Here is a 24,122-nt window from a genome sequence, read left to right on the forward strand (position 1 = left end):
GGATACCTAAGCTCCAAACTCACGATGTACCCGAGGGTGACCTTGGGCTCCTGATTCTCTGGCTTCCCACTCCAGAGTACAGGAATTACAGACATGCACCATACCACCACATCTGACTTTGTTACTTCTCTTCTCTTCTCTTCTCTTCTCTTCTCTTCTCTTCTCTTCTCTTCTCTTCTCTTCTCTGTTCTGGGAGAAAGGAGAAGGGAAATAGAGACTCTTGTAGCCCAGGCAGGCCCCAAACTTATGATGTGGCTAAGACTGACCTTGAACTAATTCTCCTCTCTCTGATTCTTAAGGGGGTGGGATTGCAGGTGTACCACATCACACTTTTTCTCCAGATGTCTTAGGCAGTGTACATGGTCAGGAGCCCCATCCCAGCTTGTGGTTCTTGCAGCATCCACAGCATCTCCCTTGGGGTCTTCCTCCTTTCCCTGGCTGGATGCTAGTTGGGAGACCTGATTTGAAAAACCAAGTTTCAAGGCATGAGAGGTGGTTAATCCTATCACTTTAATCCTAGAACTCAGGCAGCAGAGGCAGGTGGATCTCTGCGTTCAAGCTGGGACTACAGAGTGAGTTCCAGGGTAGCCAGGGCTACACAGAGAAACCCCTGGCTGGAAAAACCAAAAGTTAAGAAAACACGGAATATTAGATATTACAATTAAATATTGCTGATATACTTAAAAAAGGTTTCCATTGGCTTATCCTATGGAAGACACTGGTCCTTTTGTTTTTGTTTGTTTGTTTGTTTTTCTTTTGAGACTGTGTAGACCAGGCTGGCCTCAAACTCTTCAGTGCTGGGATCAAAGGAGTGTGTGCCACCATGTCTGGCAAAAGACACAGTTAATCTCCCCATAGAGTCAGTCACTCTAATGGATGTTAGTGGAGTCGGGGCGGGGGGTAGGGGAGGGGTGCACCCCATCTCTTTTCTTGGCTTATAAGAAGCCTCAGACTCAAGGCCTGAAAGATAACTGCTCCTCCCTCAGGAAATTGAGGATTCATAAACCTTTTTTTGATTCATGAATCTTTTTTTTTTTTTTTTTTTGGTTTTTCCGAGACAGGGTTTCTCTGTATAGCTCTGGCTGTCCTGGTACTCACTTGGTAGACCAGGCTGGCCTCGAACTCAGAAATCCGCCTGCCTCTGCCTCCCGAGTGCTGGGATTAAAGGCCTGCGCCACCAGGCCCGGCTTGATCCATGAATCTTAAAACACACCTATCTTCCAGTTTCACCTAGGAGAGACCACTCTGGGGTTCCGAAATGCTGGAAAGAGGCCTATATGTGTTAGTTGTAATAGAAACAGCTGATCGCTCTCTAATGTCAATCTGGAAGATTCTCTTCTGCTTACAGTAAATCAGGGTGTCAGCTACACACTAATGTCTGGGCTTGGCCCCCACTGGGATCACCTGGCACCAATGGGCTTTCACAATTTACAAGATACAGTGTCTGGTGTGTTCTGTCACTAGCTGCTAACTTTCATTCTTTCTAGCAAAGCCAAGAAAGGAACATTAATTACTTTAGTTACTGAGACGTCAGAGTAAAAGGCGGGGCATCTGCCCAGACAGGTTCTCCCAGGGAGGCAACAGGTAAGAAAGATAGTGGGAAGCTACCTGTGATCCCGGAAGGACTCGGGAGGGGGAGGCGCAGGCTGGGCGATTCAGATTTCAAGGTTATCCTTAGCTCTACAGCAAACGTGAGACCAGCCTGGGTTACATGAGACCCATCTGAGAGAAAGAGACAGAGGCAAAGACAAAGATGATCCTGAGGGACCCTGCTCCTATGAACCAGGCCACGTACAGAAAACCTAACCAGAAACCTTCCCCGCAAATCCTGGCTTAGCTATGATAAAGCGTTGTGTAAGCCGGGCACAAAAAGGACTGCATCTGGTCAGGCCTAATACTTATTATCCCAGCAGAGGCAAGAGGAGCTTGAGAGTCCCAGCCAGCCTGGGTTGTATAATGAGTTCAAGGCCAGTCCAAGACACATAGTAAAAACCTTGTTTCAAAAGACTGTAGAGCTGATGATAGGGCTCAGCAGATAAGAGCGACTGCCGCCAAGCCTGATGCCTGGAGTTCCATCCCAGGGGCCTATGTGGTTGGTAGAAGACCATGGTATGCATACATCCCAACAAAACAAATCAACCAATTCCAAAAACTAAAATAAAGGCTAATTGTAACTTTTTAAAACAGAAACAATAGGGAAAAAAAGTTTCTCACAGCAGCAGTTTCTTTGTTATTATTTTGTTTTGTTTTTGTTGTTTTTCAAGTCAGGGTTTCTTTTGTCCTGGAACTCACTCTGTAGACCAGGCTGGAACTCATAGAAATCCGCCTGCCTCTGCTTCCCTAGTGCTGGGATTAAAGACTTGCACCCCCACCATGCCCACTACATAGGGGTTTCATAACATTGAAAATCTGCGCATATCCCAACAATTTGTATGCATACAAAGATACCATGAGATAGTGTGATTTGTTATGAATGTTACTCCACAGTGTTTACAGACAGGAAAAGATATTTATAACATATTACTGGATCAAACTGGTGGCAACTCGGTAAAGTGATACACTTTTGTTATATTTATTTTTTAAAAAATCACATTTGCTTTTTTGTAATTTTATTTATTTATATGTATATATGGTATATACACGTGTGCTTTTTGAGGGGGGAGGTGTTGATGACAATTGTTTTCCTGTATAGTTTCCAACTTTTTTTTTTAATGTTCATGTGTATGTCATCTGCACGGAAGTGCTCGCAGAAGGCAGAAGAGGAGGGCACTGGGTCCTCTGGAGCTGCACTTGCAGATGGTTGTGAGTTGCCAGATGTGGCTGCTGGGAATCAAACTTGGGGCCTACAAGAGCAGAGCAGGAAGCCCCTTAATGGTATCTTTCTATGGGCTTTTTTTTTTTTTTTTTGGTTTTTCAAGACAGAGTTTCTCTGTCCTGAAACTCACTTTGTAGACCAGGCTGGCCTCGAACTCAGAAATCCACCTAGCTGTCCTGGAACTCACTCTGTAGACCAGGCTGGCCTCGAACTCAGAAATCCACCTGCCTCTGCCTCCCAAGGGCTGGGATTAAAGGCGTGTGCCACCACTGCCTGGCTTTTTTTTTTTTTTTTCCCCACAATGTATTTGTGCTGTGAAGAAAGAAAGAGAAAGTCGGGTGTGTATTGGTTGGTGGACCCCTGTAATCCTAGCACTTGGGACAGGAAGTCGAAAGGATCAGGAATTCAAGGTCAGCCTTGGCTATGCAGCATCTTTGTGACCAGCCTGAGCTCTATGAGACCCTGGAGAAGTTGAGAGAAGAACCTGTAGGCAGGAGAGAGGTCGTCTGGAGATATTTACTCGGCATGTAGGAAGCCTTGGATTCTATTCCCAGTACTTGAATGAAATAAACTGCAATACAGAAATGCATTATAGCCATGATGGCTATTACGCACTTGCGTCTCCCTGGATCCACGGGGCACTTTACAGCTGTGATGTTTGTCTTCTGTGTGCCTAGAATCAAGACCCTTGTAAAGGACTAGGAGTCTGGGAGAGATTTACTGGACTCTGGAAACTCGAGAACCCTTTTCCTCCGTGTACTGGAGTCTGTTTCTTTCCCCACTCTTAGGAACCTTCGCAGATTTTTACAGGGCCCATCCTCCATGAATGAATTCCTACTGGTTCCCCGGGCAGGCTAGAACTCCAGGGATCAGGGCTGTCATACTTCTGAGAGGACACCCTGGCCACCTTGGAGCAGATGTGGGTGTCCCCCATTCCAGCCACCCACTGGGGCACAGGGCATCTTTGAAGGGATGTTTCTGCCACCGCTGGTTCTTTGCCTTTGTAGCCTGTGAGTCACTCTGGTTTCACCCCATAGTCTCATCTCTAGGTTGTAAGGACACCTCCCCACCACTCCCTCATTTCATAGTAATAATGAATAAAAGCTACTATGTGCTGCTGGTGCTTACCGCACCAAATAGCACAAACGGGGTGGGCTCTTTTAGGCCTCGATCCACACTGGGAAGCAGGGATATGCATCTTTGTCTTACAGGTGAGATTGGCGGTTGATTTGGCGGCCACTGATATATGTATGGCACCTAAGTCTGGGTATTTGCACACAAGACACACTTCAAGTTCTAGACCTACCCCCACCCCACACACATACACACACTTTTATCTCCTCTCTTCAATAGTTTGAAATAGGGCCTCACTATGTAGTCCAATCTGGTCTTGAACTTAGATATTTATGTTGGTGGCTCAAGCATTCTAGTTAGGTGCTCTACCTCTGAGCTGTATTCCCAGCCCTACTTTTTTACTTGTTTGTTTGAGACAGGGTTTCTCTGTATAGCCCTGGCTGTCCTGGGACTCACTCTGTAGACCAGGCTGGCCTTCAGAAATCCGCCTGCCTCTGCCTCTGGAGTGCTGGGATTAAAGGCGTGCACCACCACGTCTTTTTTACATTTTATCTGGGGACATGGTCTCCATTTGTAGCTCAGGCTGGCTTTCAACTTTTGATCCTCCTGACTCAGTCTCCAAAGTGGCTAGAACAGTTCTTTTATTTACCTCCGTTTCTACAAGGCAGGCCACTGGGTCTAAGTTATTTCCTGTTAGTCACTTGGAAGTGCAGGAAGCCGGCAAGTGAAAAGGAATAAACAGACTATTTCCTTGCCACCAACCCTGTCCCCCCCACCTGTACCCACAACCCATAACCTCCTCAATTCCCTAGTGTGTACTCTATATTACGCCAAGTGCTTGAAATCTTCTTTTTTTTTCTTTCCTTCCTTCTTAAAGACAGGTCTTCTCTACAAAGTCTAGGTTAGCTTGGGACTCCTTATGTAGACCAGGATGCCTCAAAGTCAGAGCTCCACCTGCCTCTGATTCCCGAGAGTCAGGATTAAAGGCGTGTATCACAGGTCTGGCTGTGAAAACTCAACTGCTCCTTGAATTTAGAAGAATGTCCCTTCTTGCCCTGTAGGCAAATTGTTCCCTCCCAAGTTTTTGATGTTGTTTTGAGATAAGGTCTGTAGATCCAAGCCGTCCAGGAACTACATAGACTAGGCTCGCCTTAAAGTCACCAAGGTCTGCTTGCCTCTGCTCCCCCAGTTCTCCCATGCTCTTGGCTGGCACATTCCTATGTATCTAGAAGTGACTTCCCAGAAACCTTCGCTGGCCACCTTGCCCAAGCCCTTCTAAGGTGCTTTCTCACACCCTCATACGGTACTCCAGCTACCTGTTGTCTCTCCCAGACCCCACCCCAACCCCCTTTTTCTTGAGGAGTTTCAGGTAGCCCAGTCTAGAACTGGCTACATAGCTTGGGCTGGCCTTGAACTTCTGCTCTACCTGTCTCTCTACCTTCCAGAAGCTGGGATTTCAATCCATGCACAACTGTGCCTCCCTCTTTTTAGTTTTGTTGAGACAAAGTCTTGCCATAACGACACCCTGGCTAATATGTTATTCAATATGTAGTCTGTGCTTGTCTTAAACTCCTGTCTCAGCTTTCCAAGTGCTAGGACTACAAGTATGCACCAATGATGCCTGACTGAGGTCCAGCTCTCTCAGGCTCCTACCAGTTTGCAAAGCCAGAACAGGGAGCTAGATAGGTGTCTCTGGTGGTTCAGTCCTTAGCACCAGGCTGGGGAGCTGGCACGGAGCGAATGGTTGTTGAATGACTATTTGACTGACAGAGAGGACTTCGTCTTTTTTTGAGAAAATATGGCTTGGGTGTTCTGGAGAGGGCAGGTGATGACACAACTGTGGCTTCCTGCATTCCCTATTACAAGTCTGGTGAAGGTGCTGAGGTCACCAGAGGCCCAATGTGCTGAGCCTGAAATCACGGGGTCCTTCTTGCTGAACCAAACTCTCTGGCTTCTGTTTTTCTCACTCCTTGCCAGAAATAAATCATGTTCTGAGTGATTGGAGTCATTGCTCACAGCTCCGTGAGCTGGTGTAGGGTGGGGCGAGGGGCAGTGGCCTTGGGGCTCCTGTCAGTAAAGACCCAGGCCTTTGGGCTGGGGGGAGGGGAAGGAGTGGCTGGTCCTATCCCTGGGAGGCTGCAGTCATTGGGGGAGAGACAATGGGGCTCAGCATCTGCTCCTCGCTGGGAGAAGGGACCCTCCAGTGAAAAGCCAGGGAGAGCAGGGAAGTGTGGGAGGAATTGATGAGAAGGGGTGGAGCCAAGGAGATGCAGCCCGGAGGAAGGAGGGAAGGGGAAGGAAGAGCGCAGGGAGGGGAGAGGATCCAGGCTTCCCTTCAGCTCGGTGACCTGGTCCGGAGCCACAGCTTCCCTCGCTTTGTCTGGGCCCGCCGAGACCTCACGTTTCTCGCCCAGCTGCAGCCCCAGTCCAAGGGCCAGGCATCCAGCAGGTGCTCAATACTTACTTGGGAAAATAAGAAATGTGGCCAACTTTGCTCTGGGAACTTTTCCCCCGTGTTGTCTCCACTCCTCCGGAGAAGCCGAAGACAGAGCTGGTCTTGGGAGCACGCCCAGGCGCCCCATGAATAATTGACCCTTGGTGGCGACACTGCCCGGCTCTGTCCGCGGGCTCCGTACCCGCCCATGCGTCGGAGTCGAGCGGCGCAGCTCTTGAGTGGCGGGTGTCCGGGAGGTTGGAGGCGGGGTGTCCGGCCTGTCCCAGAGCTGGGAGGAGGCCAGGCTATGCCGAACCCCGGGCCCCGCGGGGAGCCACAAGGGCCCAGACCTCAGTGAACGACCACGCCTCGGCGCCCTCCAGCAATGCACCCCGGGGTCGAGCCTAGGCCCTGGGTTTGGGGAGGATGTGAGGGACCCCGAACTCCTCTGAACCCCATTCGCACCCGGGTCCCGGCGATAGCAGCCGGGGCCGTTCCCTCGAGTCTGACCGTCCAGGGCTCTGCGAACAGCTGTTTAAAGGCTCTTTACTGTTGAGGGCTCTGCGGCGACGTTTGCTCTAAGTCCCATCTGCCCACTTAAAAAATATATTAAGTGAAGAGCACCCCCAGCTTCCACCCCTGACTGGGGAGGGGGCAGGCTCAGCCCTTACCCGTATTCGGAAGGACTGGCCTCTCAGGGGTTCCCCCGACCCCAACCCCCATTAGCTCTTATTTGGGATAGGACACCCCAGACTTCCTGGGGGGCTGTTCTCTCGAGCCCCCTTTGTGCCTGGCAGGGACAGCCCCCCATTTCCATGCGAGGTTCTGACGCTCCCTTCTCCCCCGCTTGTTAATCTTTGTTCCCCTTTTCTGCTGAGAGGAGGGGAAAAAAAAGAGGGAGAGGGAGAAAGAAAAGAAGGAAAAAGGCGTGACTCGATTTTCAAACGAAACTCCCACAGCAAACAAAACCCTTTTAGAGAAATAAAGGAGGAAGGAGGAAGAAAAGAGGGAAGGGGAAGAAAAAAAAAAAAAAAAGAGAAGCCTCCAGGCTTGCAATTCGAGTAGGAGAGTTGCAGCGAGAGAAAGAGAAAGAAAAGAAGAAAAATCCTCTCTGCGGTAGAAAGAGAAAAAGAAAACTTGGGCCGAGGAGAGGGGGGTGCTGGGGGGGTGGAAGGAAGTGAGAAAACAAAAGAGAGATAAAAGGGCTGCTTTTCTGTCTCTCTTCCTCTGCGAGCTGGCTTAGGAGGAGCTGTTTAGCATCCCTTCACGTCAGCCCTGCCTCATTCCCTTCTTCCAGGGAGGGAGAGAGCGCGAGCGAGAGAGCGAGCGAGCGCGAGAGAGAGCAGGAGGGAGAGAGGGGGAGAAAGAGAGGAGCCGGAGGGAGGGTGGCAGAGCAGGGCGGGCGCGCGTGGAGGCGGCGCGCAGCAGCAACCCGGGCGGTGGGCAGCAGGAGCCCCCGGCCCGCCCGGCCCGGCCAGCCGAGGGCCCCCAGCGCGAGGAGCCGCGCCCGGACCCAGGGTGAGTGTCCCGCGAGCCCGCGGCCCCGCCAGCCCCCGGGCGGCCCGCGGCGGGGTGGCTGGGGGCGCGGGGGTGGGTCGCTGCGGCCGCGGTCGACCCGCCCCCCGCCTCTCCCCGGGGACGGCGGCGCGCAGGCCCGCAGCCGCGCTGCAAACATGTCGTCTTTTCCTTTCACTTCCACATTCCCTCATGCCGGAGAGCTGGAGCGAGAGAAGGGGAAAGAGGGAGAGATGGCGTCTGGAGGGGGGGAGGAGGAGGGAGGAGAGGGGGAAGGGAAGGAGAGAGAGAGGAGAGGAGGAGAGGGGGAGAGAGAGAGAGAGAGAGAGAGAGAGAGAGAGAGAGAGAGAGAGAGAGAGAGAGAGAGAGAGAGAGAGAGAGAGAGAGAGAGAGAGAGAGAGAGAGAGAGAGAGAGAGAGAGAAGCACAGGCAGAGAAGAAGCAAAATGAAAGGAAAGCGCGGCGGTGGCGCGGGGAGGCCGGGGAGGCGGCGGCGGTCTCCGGCCCGCACGTGGGTGTCGCGGCGCTCGGGGACGCTCCCCCCGCACCCGGCCCGGGACTCAAAGTTTCACCCCTCGCCGCCCCGCCCCTGCGGCTGCCCACAAACTTTTTACTCCGTGAGCGGGTGGGGTGGCCGCGCGGCCCGGCCGGCAGGGTGGCGAGGGCGCAGCGCGCAGCTGGCGTGCCGGGCGCCCCTCGAGGGCAGCGGACGTCCCCAGCCCGGGACCGCGCGGGACCCGGGCCCACCTCGGTGGCCCCGGCTCCGACCTGTTGAAGGCGCTCGCCCCGGGCCGGGAACCGGTGGGCAGATCCCCACGGCAGATCTCGAGCCTCCGGTGGCTCGGCCTCCCTTCCTCGCCGCCCCCTCTCCCTCTCCTCGCGGTCATTTTCCTAATTGGACGGAGCTGTGGGGCGTGATCGTCGGCGTCAGACGGAGGAGCCCCCCGAATCGGGTGGCCTTCCTTCCACGACTCTCAGACCCCACCGAGCCGGCCTCGGTGCCACCCCCTGCCCCCCCCCCCGCCCCAGCTGCGGACTTGCTAACTCGTGCGTAGCGGGTTGTTGGTTTTCTTTTTCTTTTTTTTCAACTTGCCTTTTAAGATGACTTTTATGGTCCCTGCAACTGCTTCCCTCCAGTCTAAACTGTAGTTTGGGAAGATTTAAGAGGCCAGGGAGGTGCTTGTGTGGGCTTTAACTAATCCAAAACGGTCATTAATGTATCTCTACGCCCTGCGAGATGGTTCCGACCAGGCCGAGCAGTAGTCTGGGTGTGTTTTCACCCGGACACTGCGGAGCTCCTTCACGGTCTTAGCGGCCAGCCTGCCAGTGAGGGGACACTTGACCTGCGGGCCCTGTGCCCTATCTTCGAAGGGCACCCTGAGCCCCTTTCTTTCCGTCCACAATGGAAACTCTCCGCCACTGTCCACCTGAAGACTTAACTAGTCCCGGTGGGTACCCCGGAAGCTCACAAAACTCCCCCACAGGTGTGCGGAGGACTTTGTGCTGTTGGGGGTCATCCAGCCAGCTTTGACGCTGCCCTCTCAGCCTTGCCTTTGTACGTGTGTAAGTAAAACAGCAAAGTTCATTTCTGCCGAAGAGAAGAACTGGTGTATGGGAACAGGAGCGGGGTGGGAGGGGGGTAGGGGGGATGGCCCTCCTAGGGACCTTCAAAGATCCACGGAGCTGGTGTGAGAAGGGGGAGCTGGTCCTTACGGTCTTTAGATATAAGTGTATTCTCATCAAAGCTGATGGGCCCGTCTGGTTTTGATTTTGACCGTCACCTTTTCACTTGTTTGAAAGCACATTTACCTTGGAGACCTTTGCTTCGGGGTTTTTGTCTGCTCTGATCCCACAAGTAACCCTGGGCCGGGCACCTGCTGTTCTTGGAGCACAGCCTTGAATTGATAACTTCCAGCTCCAGCCACCTCGTAGAGCTGGCTTGGAGGCTGGAGGGCACTGGGTAGAGCTGTTTTCTTTGGGGTAGGGAGAATGGATAGTCTGGCCTGGTTTCCCGAGTGACCTTGGGCCAAGAGTTTCAGTGAGTTGGGGTGGGGACAGACTCTCCGCCTAGAGTGCCTCGCTTGTCTTCTCTGAGCTGACCCTTGGCCCCACGGTGTACTCAGGTCCCTTCTGTCACAACCAGTCATTTTATTTTAGGCTTCCTGTCTAGAGCCAAGGAGACAGACAAGGTCTAGAATACCTTTTGGGTTGGAGGAATGAATAATGGGATCACTAGAGATTTTGATGAGCTTCTAGTTTAGGTTTGCTGTGTGTTGGAGAGATATTTCTAGCAAGGCTGCTCTTTTGAGGCAGTGTCTCACTACCTAGCCCAGACAGACTGTGAATTAGGGATCCTCCTGTCTCAAGCTCCCAAGTGCTGAGATTACAGTATGTGCCACCAGGCCTGACTCTAGCATAGCTTTTTTTTTTTTTTTTTGCCTAGAAGGGGATGATGATCTGTGGGTCTCGGCCCCTTGGGGGTGTGTGTCATATATCATATATTTACATTACATTCATAACAGTAGCAAAATGAAGTTAGGAAATAGCAATGGGATAATTTTATGGTTGGAGGTCACCAGGACTGTATTAAAGGCTGGCAGCATAAGGAAGGTTTCGAACCATTAGAATCCTGGAAAGCTAAAAGGAAGAATCCATTGCATTCCAGAAGAAACAGGTGGAAAGGCCCAGTGCTCCCCGCACTGGTGCTGACGTTTGGTGCAGGTTCCTCCTTTGGCTTGGTCACCCACATCCCTCAGGTCTTACCAGGGCTAGGCCTCAAGCAAGTGACTCAGTGTGCAGAAGGAAGGATTCTAAATCTCACCCACAGAAGGAAAGATTCTGAATCTGCAAGGCCTCTGAAGGACGGGTGAGCCATTCCTTTGATTTCAAAGTTAGAAGACCTTAGAGAGGTTGTTTTAAAAAAAAACAAACCAAGGCATAAAGATCACCCCATTGACCCTCAGTCAGGAGTCAGGTACCCCGCTCAAACCTGAGGCCCTGGGATCTGTTCCCAGTACCTTCTCTCTCCTCAAGGCCACTACCCTTACAGCTCCCAAGGCTTCCTAGCCACACACAGTTCAACGAACATGGTTGTGAGGACCTGAAGCCGTGGACTGGTAAGACGTGTACAGGCTGAGGTAACATCGCCTTATTCTCTAGGTATGCTGCTCTGGAGGACCGGGCAGGCCAGGGCAATTATTGGGAGAGCTTGCTATTTTAACACCGACTTTCTTTAAAGTCTAGCAGTACAGCAGGGTAGAAGTTTAGTCATCAGGATGTTCCCAAATTACTGGGTTTTGATCCTGAATACTTTCTTCATACTTTGTACCCTTGTGCTTGGTTTATTTAGGGTTGACCAGAGGGGAAGAAGAGTGGGGGAAGAAGGAAGGGCCTCCGCTAGCTGCTCTCCATTCGGGGTTTAGATCTGCTGGGCTGTTCAATATGGTAGAGATCTTGGCTATCTATGGACCCCCCCCACACCATCTTATTATTTCATTTATGTATTTATTGTTTATTTGCTTTGCCCACTGCTAATCCCTTGGGAGACTAATATATAGTTGGCCTTTCCTAAATACTTGTTGAGTGATGTACTGGACGTTAGGAAAAGCATTTCCCTCCCAGGAGGAGCTTAGCGATGACACACAGAGGCAGGGACAGGGACGTGATTGATGGGAGCTGCAGAGTTGTGCAGTGATTCATGGTTTCAAACAAGCTCCAGACAGGTAAGGCAGCAGGAGGGGGTTGGGAAAGAGTAGATCCTGAATGGGTGGAGCCACAGGGTGGAGACTTCTACAAGACAATAGAGAGGTTCTGACTGGGATTCAACACTGGGAGAATAATAGAATCAGGGGTTCTGGTCCAGGATTATGCATATATATATATAATATATAATATATATATATATATATATATATATATATATATATATATATATTATATAAATAATCTATTCCATAGTCCTTGAGGGTGCTGGCACACATTGCTATTCTCCTTTGGTGACCTGGGAAACAGCACAGGGGCGTTAAGTCATTTGACCTGGGGCACAGAGCTGGTATCTCAGCCCCAGGCAGCCCAACTGCTGGCTTTGCCTCCCTGGAATGATCCCGTGGTCAGGCCTCTCTTCTCCAGTGAAGGAGCTGAGTCTTAAGCCTTTAGGTTCTCCTTAAAGGTCAGTGGAAGAGAAGCTAAAAGACAGATTGTCAAGGGGCAATGGTGTCGCACCCCTTTAATCCCAGCACTCATGGGAGGCAGAGGCAGGAGGATCTCTGAGATCCGAGGCTAGCCTGGTCTACAGAGTGAGCTGCTCCAGGACAGCCATGGCTAGAGAGAGAGAGAGAGAGAGAGAGAGAGAGAGAGAGAGAGAGAGAGGAGAGAGAGATATCAGTGTGCAGCAGAGTCTCCACTGAGGACTGAGAGAGAGAGAGAGAGAGAGGAGAGAGAGAGATATCAGTGTGCAGCAGAGTCTCCACTGAGGACTGACTGAAAGGGTGTCCAGGGCCTAATTATTCCCCAGTAACAGCACCAGACCAGGACTATCTTTGTCCTTGACAAGAATTTAAATTCATGTGCACACATATGAACACAGGTGATGCTGGGAGGAGTCAGATCCAGGGTTTTGCCCATGCGCAGTACCACTGAGCTACAGTCCTACCCTACTGGAATATATTTAAACTAGTGGGAATTTTAAAGCTAAGGAATGTACTGTTGAGGGTTGGGGAAGTGGCCCAGGTAGTAAAGTACCCACATGAATTCTATGGTGCATATACTTGTAACTCCAGAATTGGGGTTATGGAGACAGGAGGATTGCTGGGGCTCTCGGGCTGGCCAGCCTAACCAGTCCAGGAGACTTTACCTCCAAAAACAAGGTAGATGGTTCCTGAAGAATGACCATCCGACTTCCCTCTGCATGCAAATCTGTGCACCTGCACACACAAATGCACCCACATATAGGAACACACACACACACACACACACATACACGGGCGGTCACCATCTGCTTTGAGGTCCCCAGCAGATGTCCCACAGGTGTAATGCCCAGTGTGCTAGCCCGGCGAAGAGCAGAGCCTAGCAGCAGCTGTTGATGGGCATCCGTGGTTCTGGGCGCTATGCTATCCCGTCCTCCGGAGCTTGCCGTCTGTCTGGGAGACAGACATTAAACGAATAATTACACAAATACTCTTTAATTATAGTTGTTATAATGCTTCAAAGGAAAAAGTTCAGAGGCATAGGAGCCAATAATTAGGGAGGGAGGAGTCGAGGGACAGTTCCTGAAGGATATCTGAAGCAGCTCGGATGGAGAGCTTTGTAACCAAGGGGGTATACTTTGTTTTTTCTTTCTTTGGAAATAGAGGCAGTAAAGAAAGACCCTCTGGATAATAATGGAAGGGGCTAGACAGCGTGTACAAGTCTAGCCCCAAAGCCTTTACAAACATTTTATTACTTTATTTATTATGTCTGTGTTTGGGCACAAGGATGCCATGGTGCACTGTGTGGAAGTCGGTTCCGCTGTGTGGATCCTGGGGGGGGGGGGCGGAACACAGGTTATTTGGACTTGATAGCAAGTGCCTTAACCTGCAAAGCTTTCCTGCTGACAGTGCCTCTCCCCTACTGATGGGTTTTTTGTTTGTTTATTTTTAGTAACTTAAGCTAGCCTCAACTTGCTGTGTGGCTCAGAGACTGGTCTTGAACACCTGATCGTCCTTTAGAAGCTAAAGGCTGGGAGTCGGGCATGTGCTGCCTTCAGTTCCCAGGCCACCGTCAGGATTACAGGCGCATGCCATCTGGTCTGGCTTACTCTGTTCACTTTGATATAAATCTTACAGTCCCGTAGGTGGTTACCTAGGAGCTCGGTAGAAATGCAGACTCCTGGGCCCCCTCACAGGTTTGCTGAGGCTGCATTTTAACCCCACTAACAAGGCGGTGGCTCAGGTGAACGGGCGATCTGAACTGGGAGGTTGTTAGTTTTGCAGGCAAGGACTGGTGTGACCTGGAACAACTTCTCTGGCAAGTAGCAGGGAATTAGGCAATCTCACAGGTCCCTTTTGGTGGCTCTGACCTTTAGCTTTTGGAGCGTTGTGCTGTCACCAAGCTTGTGGAGGGCCAGAGCCTCTCACCCCTGCGCTGCCTTCCTGGGGGCTCTCCTTTTCCCCTAGTAAGCACTGTCAGGGCTTTTGAGAAGTATCAGAGTAGGTTGTAAGAAGTATTGGAGCTTTGTGCCACAGACTGCATGCACGGAGGGAGATTTAGCCTGAAGAAACCCTGCAAGGTCAAAGGGCTTTAGGGAAGGGGGTTGTAAGGTTTCTGCCAGAAGTGGAAGTTAAAACCGCACGCACGGGGAACTTGCTCAGTGGTTCTCTGGGTTCAAACGTGGTCTTTTCAGAGTTGCCTCAGAACTTTGTCCCTGGCCTCCTGAAGTCACTACAGGGAGGGGACTAGACATGGGTGCTTACAGTCGGCGTTTGGGGTTCCTACCTGAAGTCATGCAGTTATGTGCATGGTATTCTGAAAGAAGACTGCTGTACTCATTAGCTTTGGGGAGCCCTTGGCTCTAGGGTAGCAGTTCTTAAATTGTAGTTTGTGAACCCTTGGGCGGGGGGTGGTGGTGGTGGTGGGGGAGTCAAACAACCCTTTCACAAGGTTGCATATCAGATAGCCTGCCTGTCAGATGTTTACATTACAGTTTCTAACACTAGCAAAATCACAGCTACAAAGTAACAGTGAAAAAAATTTTATGGTTGGGGGGTTTGCCATAACACGAGGAACTGTATTAAAGGGTCCCAGCATTGGGAAGGCTGAGATGTACTGGTCTAGACTGGGCTCAATACTGGTGATAGAACCCAGGGTCTCATGAACGCAGGGCAAGAGCATGGCTCCTGGTTACATCTCTAGCGCTTTTTCCTTTTTTCCTTTCACTTTCATTTTTAAAATACTATTGTGTGGGGGAGGGTGTGTGTGTCCATGTGGAGGTCTGAAGGTCAGAGGACATCTTGTGGGAGTCAGTTCCTTCCTCCTACCATGGGGGTCTTGAGGATTGAACTCAGGTTGGTGGCTTGGTGGCAAGCACTTTTACCCTCTGAGCCATCTTCCTGGACCCTTTTCAAAGTATTATGAGACAAGGTCTTACTAAGTTGCTAACCTTCAACTTGCTTTGCTACATGGCCCAGGCAGACTTCAAATTCTCCTCCTCCTCAGCCTCCCAAGCAGGTGTCACCCAGATCTTTGATTGGACAGTACTTACTATGTGCAGGGCACAATTCTAAGTACATACTGTCTAGTAGCTTATATATTTATTCATTTGTTTTGTGGGCAGTGGAAATCAAGGAAGAACTGCGCGTAGTTCAGGCTGCTCTCCAGCTTGCCATGTAGCTGAAGCTGGCCTTGAACGCTTAATACCCCTTCCTACACTTGCTGAGTGCTGGGACTGCAGACTACTGTTTGGAGCACTGGTTAGATAGATATTTAAATTAGCTCATTTAAATAGAATAACTGTCCTGAAGTCACGTGTAGCAAACTCTGGACACGGGTGGGATGGGGTGAGATCTTTTAGTGGTAGTAGAGGGAGGGAGAGGTCACAGAACCCCACTCTTGCCCCTTAGTAAGCACCTTCTAATCAGTCATGTATTGTGACAGGAAGATTTTTCCTAAGGAAACAGAAATGGGCTGGGGCCAGGTTTCCAGACTGCTTCTGAAAACCCGTATCACTATTGGGTCCAACTTCTTATTTGCAAAGCAAAGAATTAGCAAACAAGATTACTGCAGCCTTGAAGACTAAACATTCTGGAAGGAAAGCCTTTGAAGAACTGCACCCTTGAATTAGGGGAAGGGGTTGCAAGAGGAAATTGGGGTAGATCCCCAAACGGAACAGATTAAAGGGTGTTAGAACCAGAGCTGGCCAAATGCATGTCAGCAGCATCATAAGGTGAAATAACTGGCTTTATTACCTCCTAATTACTGAGTGGTGCTCCCAGAGCCCACCCTTCCCCGCCCCCAGTGCCTTTCCGAGGCACAGAGGCCTCTGCCTCCCCCTTACTCTTCCCTTTGCTATGTGAATTTTCATGCATAGGGTTTCTCCTTATACCATATTTGCAAACGGGGTCAAGTCACTCTCAGAAGTGGGGCAGCCTTTAAGAGGGCTTTGGTTCTGTCTTTCACACCCGCCATTGTATGGGTTTCTGGTATTAAATATATATATATATATATATACATGCTCTATTGTGTGTTTATTTCTGGGAGTGTGCAGAGAGCTGTGGGAAGTGCTTGGATTTTCCAAGCAGTCAGAATTGAGCATAAGAGATCACTGTGGCCCACCAGTCTTCCCTCCCTATCCCTGGCTAGGAGCTACAGAGTCAAGGTGAGGTTGGAAGGATGGCTACAGAAAGCAAGAATGCTTGCGGACTCTTGTGAGGCTATGCCAGTGCCTGGCAAACACAGAAGTGGATGCTCACAGCCAGCTATTGGATGGAACACAGGGTCCCCAATGGAGGAGCTAGAGAAAGTACCCAAGGACCTGAAGGGGTCTGCAACCCTGTAGGTGGAACAACAATATGAACTAACCAGTACCCCCTGAGCTCGTGTCTCTAGCTGCATATGTAGCAGAAGATGGCCCAATCGGCCATCACTGGGAAGAGAGGCCCCTTGGTCTTGTAAACTTTATATGACCCAGCACAAGGGAAGGCCTGGGCCAAGTAGTGGGAGTGGGTGGGTAGGGGAGCAGAGGTGGGGGGAGGGGTATAGGAAACTTTCGGGATAGCATTTGAAATGTAAATAAATAAATAAAAAAAAAGACCCAGAAAGCAAGAATGCCCAGATTTAAATGAGAAACTAACTTTGGGGATGACTTTGGCTTGTGTGTGGATTGTCTGGGGGTGGGGAAGAGCGTGGGCTTGGGTGCCGCCCTGGTGACCATCCCATTTCCAGGACAGGGGTGGCGTAGCTTCCTGGTTGTGAAAGCAGTTCTGCTTGCCTGGTAAAACACCACAGGCAAACTTGACTGCTGGGATTATGGGTCACAGCAGCGTGTCTTCCTGCCGACCTCGACCGACTGGCCTCTCAGAACTGTCAGGTACCCTTTGGAAGCCAGTGGTGTGGTTGGTTAATCTCACAGACTGTCTGGTTGACAAATGCTTTGTTCCATCTTGGCGACTCTATTAGCTTCCCACCCCTTGTAGAAACGCTGGGGCTTGTCCTCCCTCCACACAGCCCTACTGGAATCGGGCCTGTTCACCCCTGCCCAAGCTGAGAACCTGCGCCTGCTTCCCTAGGCTTTTCCTCCTGCCCTCCCGACTGCCTCTGTAGGAGTGGACCACCCTCATCCTGGGCTCTGGGTTTCTGTCTACACTTGTGGGCATGCCAGTCTCCCAGTTCTTTTCCTGTGTGGCTCCCTTCGCACTGGAATCTGTTTGCCCTCTCTCCCTCCCTGCCTGCCTGACATGGTTACTGTCAGGGACAGCCTGGCCTGCTTGGATCTGGTTTATCACGGGTCCTTCTCTGATCCTGTTATCTCTGCCATTTCCCCCTGTCTGTCCTTGCTGCACTTGGGTACCCTGGCCACAGTCCTGGGCATTCAGCTTTCTTCCACATGTCTGGTTCAGCCTGAGTGATGAGGGCTCTCTACCTTGGCCACATATGCCCCAGGTACCGCCCACAGCTGGACTGCCTGCCTTTGGTTTGTGACACATTCTGACATCTGTGCTGTTTAACAAGTGAGTTCAGGCCATTTACATTCGCTGTAGTTTTATATGTTTAGCTGGGATCATAGATGTGTGTGTCCTATCCAGATGTGCTGGGGATGGGATTCTGCATTTTATGCTAGCCTGCGCCAGCCACCAACTGAGCTACGCCCCCAGCCCCTTGTTTTGAGACAGGACTTCATCGTTTGGCCCTGGCTGACCTGGATCTTAGACGTAGGTCAAGCCATCCTCAAACTTGTAGTAGTCTTCTAGTCAGAGCCTGGCTGTATGTACCTAATTTTCTCATTTCTTTTCTTTTTTGAGATAGGATCTCTACATAGCCATAGCTGCCCTAGAATTCAGTATGTAGATCAGGCTAGCCTCAAATTCAGTGCTGGAATTATTATTATTTTTTATCTTTATTTTTTTGGTTTTTCGAGACAGGGTTTCTCTGTATAGCCTTGGCTGTTCTGGAACTCACTTTGTAGACCAGGCTGGCCTCGAACTCAGAAATCTTCCTGCTTCTGCCTCCCGAGAGCTGGGATTAAAGGCATGCGCCACCACGCCTGGCTTTAGTGCTGGAATTAAAGGTGAGGACTGTCATGCCGAGCAACCCCCCCCCCCCACACACACACACACACCACACACACAATACAAGGAATTTGAAAAGCTTTATAGAAAGTCCCCACTGTCCCTGTTCACGTTCGTTTGTCACAGTAGTTTAGCTGTCTCTCTTTCCTTTTTTTCTTCTTTGGAGACGGGATCTCAGTATATAGCTCTGTAGACCAGGCCTCCTTCCCACATCTGCCTGCCTCTGCCTCTACCTCTTGAGTGCTGGGATCAAAGGTGTGCATAACCATGCCCAGCTTCTTGTCTTTCTTTAATCCCACAAATTAATTAGGTGCTGTTAAGGGAAAGCATTTTATGCACGCACGTGCACGCATGTGTGTGTGTGTGTGTGTGTGTGTGTGTGTGTGTCTGTCTGTCTGTCTGTCTGTCTGTCTGAATGTGCACTTGCTTGGGCCTGAGCCATCATACCAACTCAGGCGAGCATATTCTTTCAGGGAGGGTATGTTTCCTTCTAGCAGGTATTTGTCCTACAGATCCATCCGTTTATTAAGAACTTTCCACGTTCTGTTTGGAGAAGCAGAACTCAACACACACAGAAGGCCCTGCCAATCACCCAGAGTCTCCAAGGAACGCCCCCTTTTTGATGCCCACCCCACCCCCACCCATGGTGAACCAGCCTCCTTCGTTCCCTTGACACTCTGGTTTGTGCACCAATGGATGCCTTGTTGCCAACTGCCTTCTCTTTTGAGCCAGAGCCCTAGTTTTGTCAGGCCTACTTAAAACCGCTTGTTGGGATAGGGAGGCCATAAAGTTGTGTAGTGTTTGTACTCTCAGCACTGGGGAGAGCAGACAGGCCAATGAAAAACCCTCTCAGAAAAAAAGATGGCTGTATCTGAGGTCCCTCAGGTTGCCCTCTGTGCTGCACATGAAGACTCACGTGTGCATATACATACTCATGTACACCTGCATACATGAATGCACACTGCATGTCTTCCTTTCTGTGTTTGTTTGGTTTTCGGCTGGCTTGTTTGTGAGACAGGGTCTCACTATGTCGTGAGCCCTGGTTGGCCTGGAACTCGGAGAGATCTTCCTGCCTTTGTCTCCCAAGTGCTAGGATTAAAGTCCCAAACCTCCATGACCGGTAGTTTGCTTGCTTTTTGAGACAAGGTCAGGGAATCAGTGAAGTCCAGGGTGGCCCCCAACGTAGGCTGGTACTTCTGCATCTGTCTGTTATCCTGATAGTGCTGTGATGATAGGCATCCTGCTGGTCTTTCCCTGCTTCTAAGCCACTGTTGCCTGTTAGCTGTGTGTGGCAGGGGCAGGGGATGTAGGGCTCAGACTTCCATACAGAACGCCAAGCTTTTGGAAAGCTTGGGACCATGTTACTTATTTCTGGAGCCCCGGTGCTTGGCTCACTGTTGGGAAGAGTCATTGATTAATAGACTTATATTGACTGAATAGAGCTTATGGTAAAATCAATATTACTCTTAATAGTGATAGTAATGACGATAATAACAATAATAATAATAATAATAATAATATTACCTGTCCTATGATTGTGGACTGGTCCAGCTTACCTCTTAGGTGCTCAGTGTCCTTGCTTACACTGAAAGGTGCTTCTTTTTTATTTATTATGTGTAAGTACACTGTAGCTGTCTTCAGAAACCCCAGAAGAGGGCAGGGCATCAGATCTCATTACGGATGGTTGTGAGCCTCCATGTGGTTGCTGGGATTTGAACTCGGGACCTTCAGAAGAGCAGTCAGTGCTCTTAACCGCTGAGCCATCTCTCCAGCCCAAAAGGGGCTTCTTAGGTCAGTCTCCCTCCCACAAGCAATGGTACCGACATTTCAGTGCTGTTTATGAACTCTTGGCTCGCAAATGAGATGAAGAGATGGGAGGGCTGTAGAGAGAAACAACGCGATCTAGAGGTAAGCTGGCCATGGATTGGAAGAGAGGAAAAAGGAACTTAAGAGCAAGCTCTCCTAATGTAGGGGCTGGGGTCGATTGCTGGCCTGGCATGCTCAAGGCCCCAGCAGAAGCCAGGAAAGGGCAAGATACACACTATAAAATGATGACAAGTGGTTTGAGGCCAGCCTGGTCCACACTGTGAATTTTAGGACATCCAGAGCTACATTGTGAAACCCTGTCTCAGGGAGAAACACACACACACACACACACACACACACATACACACACACACCCCAAACAAACAAGGAGGTAGGGGGGAAGAAAGGGAAAGGAAAGAGAGGGTGGAGACCCTCAAAGCACCGTCAGCAGAGAACAGCATCCATGTGGTTATTCTCTGTGTCATATTCGTAGGAGGAAACGAGGTCCTGCTATGTGCCCATGTACTCTTGGGGGTGACCTGAGGGGTCTTTCTAAGTGAGAAAAGGGGCAGAGTGCCTGGCTGAACTTTGGAGACTTATAACAGTGCTCTCCCTGGGGAAGGGAGCATTTTGAATTTTGTGCCTCATGCATATACTACCTGGTAACATATATTCATAAAGATGGTGGTCGATGTGGTGGGTTCTCCCAGGTGTTCTCAGCCTTTCAGATAGTCTCTTTCAGGCACTCTCTGAGCTTGTGCAAGCTTATTGGGTTTTTAAAAGGATTTCCTTTATTGTGGTTGTGTGTGTGTGTGTGTGTGTGTGTGTGCGCGCGCGCACGCGAGTGTGATATGTGTTGGAGAGAAGGCGTGTGTGCCATGATGTACAGGTGGAGGTCGGAGGACTCTTACGTGGGCTCCGGGTAATCCAGCTCCGTGAGGCTTTCGAAGCGCCTCTGTCTCCAAGGCATCTATCTCATCGGCCCAAGCTTCCCCTTTTATAGACTGAGGAAGTCTGAACTGACTCGGTCCACGTTCATGGAGAGAGATTTGGAAGCTAGCATTAAATCCATTGGACTCCAGAATTACTGGGCTCTTCTTTCCAGATCCTCCCCACCCCCAGTGCACCGGCTTTTGAGAAAGGGTGTCTCCCCATTGCACAGGCTGGTTTGGAATTCAGTGTGCAGTGTAGGCTGGTCTCACACTCAGCAATCTCTTCCTCAGATTCCTAAGTTCTAGGACACAGGAAGGAGTAAACCACCTCACCCAGCTCTCTTCATGCAAGAATGCTTTGTCTGCATGCATATACATGCATGCACATACATGTGTACATACATGTAGTGCCCACAGAAGTTAGAAGATTGTGTATGGATCCCCTGCAACTGTGAGTTACAGATGGTTGTGAACCACAGTATGGTTGCTGGGAATCCATGTCCAGGAAGAGTAGCCAGTGCTCTTAATCACTGAGACATCTCTCCAGCTCAATTCTTTCTTTCCTCCTCTTCCCCCCCCACCCTCTTTTGTTTTTCCTTTTCTTTTTTTATTAATTATTTATTTACATTGCAAATGTTGTTATCCCACTTCCGGGTTTCCCCTCTGCAAACCCCCATCCCATCTCCCCTACCCTCTCTTGTTTTTTTCTAGACAAGGTTTCTCTATGTAGCCCTGGCTGTCCTAGAATTTACTCTGTAGACCAGGCTGGCCTCAAACTCAGAAATCCATGTGCTTCTATAGAGTGTCAGGCTTAAAGGAGTATGCCATCATGCCCCCCTCTTTTTTAAACCGACATTTCTTTGCTCAAGAGCCTGTGGTCATCCATTTACCATGGTCTAGACCCAGTTGAATGTGTGTAAACTTCTATTCCTGCCTCTTCAGCCAGCCTGTGTCTCCAGGGCAAAGCTCAGGCAATGTATGGAGAAGGCAAGCCCCATGCCCTGCCGGCTGCATCAGACACAATGCGGAAGATTAGAGATGGGCTTTGCAATCCCGTCTTTGAAGTGGCCAGCTTTCATCAGAGCGACTGAACTTCAGCATTATGTCAAGGAAGCTTTTACTACTTACTGTCTGTGAACTGGCCTCAGGGCGGTGTCGACCACTGCCAGGAGCCCAGAGAGATCACATCCTGGTTTCTGAAGCCTTTACTTTGTTCTATGGTCAAGAAGTTTTCAGAGCTAAAGTCACTTAGTACTTGGAAGATTTATTATTATTATTATTATTATTATTAAAGACAGGTTTATTGGGAAGCTGCTCGTGTGGGTAAGTTTACTGGCCCCAAGGACCAAGGCCAGGGAAGTCACCAAAGGGAAAGGAGAAGGGCAAAGGGGGGGGGAGAGAGAGAGAGAGAGAGAGAGAGAGAGAGAGAGAGAGAGAGAGAGAGAGAAAGGCCTTGCAGGGAGAGGAGAAGGATCAGGAGGATAATTTTTAAAGTATTTTTTATGCAGAAGTGCAAATTAAAGGGGAAGAAGGGGAGGAAAGGTATATATTTTTTGTTTTTATTTGTTTATTTGCTTTTCGAGGTGGGGTTTCTCTGTGTAGCCCTGGCTGTCCTGGAACTCACTTTGTAGACCAGGCTGGCCTCGAACTCAGAAATCCGCCTGCCTCTGCTTCCCGAGTGCTGGGATTAAAGGCATGCACCACCACTCCCGGCTCCAAATTGGCTGTGTAGCCTAGGCTGGCCATGAACTCCCTTACCTCCTCTTACCTCTCTCAATGATAGCTGCCTCTAATACCTAGCACTCCTCCTGCATATGTCGGCTGAGTGACTGGACTACAGGTAAATCTAGCTGTTGTCTTAGTCAGGGTTTCTATTCCTGCACAAACATCATGACCAAGAAGCAAGTTGGAGAGGAAAGGGTTTATTCAGCTTACACTTCCATACTGCTGTTCATCACTAAAGGAAGTCAGGACTGGAACTCAAGCAGGTTAGGAAGCAGGAGCTGATGCAGAGGTCATGGAGGGATGTTCTTTACTGGCTTGCCTCCCCTGGCTTGCTCAGCCTGCTCTCTTATAGAACCCAAGACTACCAGCCCAGAGATGGCACCACCCACAAGGGGGCCTCCCACCTTGATCACTAATTGAGAAAATGCCTTACAGCTGGATCTCATGGAGGCATTTCCCCAACTGAAGCTCCTTTCTCTGTGATAACTCCAGCTGTGTCAAGTTGACACAAAACTGGTCAGTACAGCTGTGAAGCTGGTCATTCTCCCTTTCTTCAAACAAGGGACAGGAGAAATGGGCTTTGCCCTTTCCCACTCAGCTCCTCAGCTCCACTCCTCTGAGCTCATCAAGAGGGCCTGCAGAGGGGCCGTGTCCTCAGAATTTGTCTTCAGAAATTGGAGGATTGTTGAGGCTAGCCTGGTCTACAGGGTGAGCTCCACGACAGCTAAGGCTTGGAAAACAAACAAAAACAATAAAAAGAAAGAAAGGAAAGAAATAGGAGGATCATGTGGCTCTGTATTGGAGATTCCCCCCTGGCTGCACAGACTGGAGAATTCTAAATCCTTTTGTCTGGAACATTCTTCTTATTCCTTGAAAGGACTCAAATGTAGGGTTTTGTTGTTTGTTTGTTTTGCTTTTTTTTTTTTTTTTTTTTTTTTTTTTTTTTTTTTTGAGACAGGGTTTCTCTGTGGAGTCCTGGCTGTCCTGGAACTCACTCTGTAAGCCAGGCTGGCCTCGAACTCAGATATCCACCTGCCCTGCCTCCTGAGTGCTGGGATTAAAGACACACCCACTACCCAGCATGGCCATTTTTCTTATTACAAAGAAGTTTATTGCAGAACATTAGTATAATAAATGGGCCAAAAAAGATCTATAATTATTAAATAATTTAAAAAGAGAGTATATATACACCCCTTCAGCAATTTTTAATTCAAAATATGAGATTGTACTGTTTGTACCATCTTGTTACTTAATTAACAAATGTTAAATTAGTTTTTTAATTAAAAATCCTCTGTGGGTTAAACATTCTCCTTAGAGCCACTGCAAAGGATGTAGAGCATCCTTCCGAGGCAGTCGATGGCATTTTAGTCGGGGGGTGACATCGGGTGTCTTCCTCGATCACTGTCTGCCTTAGTTTTTGAGACAAGGTCTCTCCTTCAACCTGGAGCTCACCAATTAGCTCGACTGGCCAAGCCCTGGGGATGCCCTGTCTCCACCCTGCCGCCTGCCTGACCTCTGTTAGCTTGGGGAAGAAAGTTCTGTCTTTATGCCTCTATTTTGCAC

General features: G+C 49.8%; 1 protein-coding gene across 7 annotated transcripts in view; it reads left to right on the top strand.

Moving 5' to 3' along the window:
* Positions 1-7,721: 7,721 nt before the first annotated feature.
* Znf710 (zinc finger protein 710) overlaps positions 7,722-24,122 on the top strand; it is a 65,678-nt gene continuing 49,277 nt past the window's right edge. For 3 of the 7 annotated variants that reach the window (XM_021198042.2, XM_029531845.1, XM_029531839.1), the window contains exon 1: positions 8,888-9,400. The gene's annotated coding sequence lies outside the window, so the exon portion shown is untranslated. Of the gene's footprint in view, positions 7,842-8,887; positions 9,401-16,804; positions 16,899-24,122 lie in introns of those variants that run through there. The other 4 variants (XM_021198032.2, XM_029531814.1, XM_029531820.1 and 1 more) reach the window with 4 other exon arrangements.

Source organism: Mus pahari, chromosome 1 (assembly GCF_900095145.1).
Source record: "Mus pahari chromosome 1, PAHARI_EIJ_v1.1, whole genome shotgun sequence".
NCBI classification, from domain to species: Eukaryota; Metazoa; Chordata; class Mammalia; order Rodentia; family Muridae; genus Mus; species Mus pahari.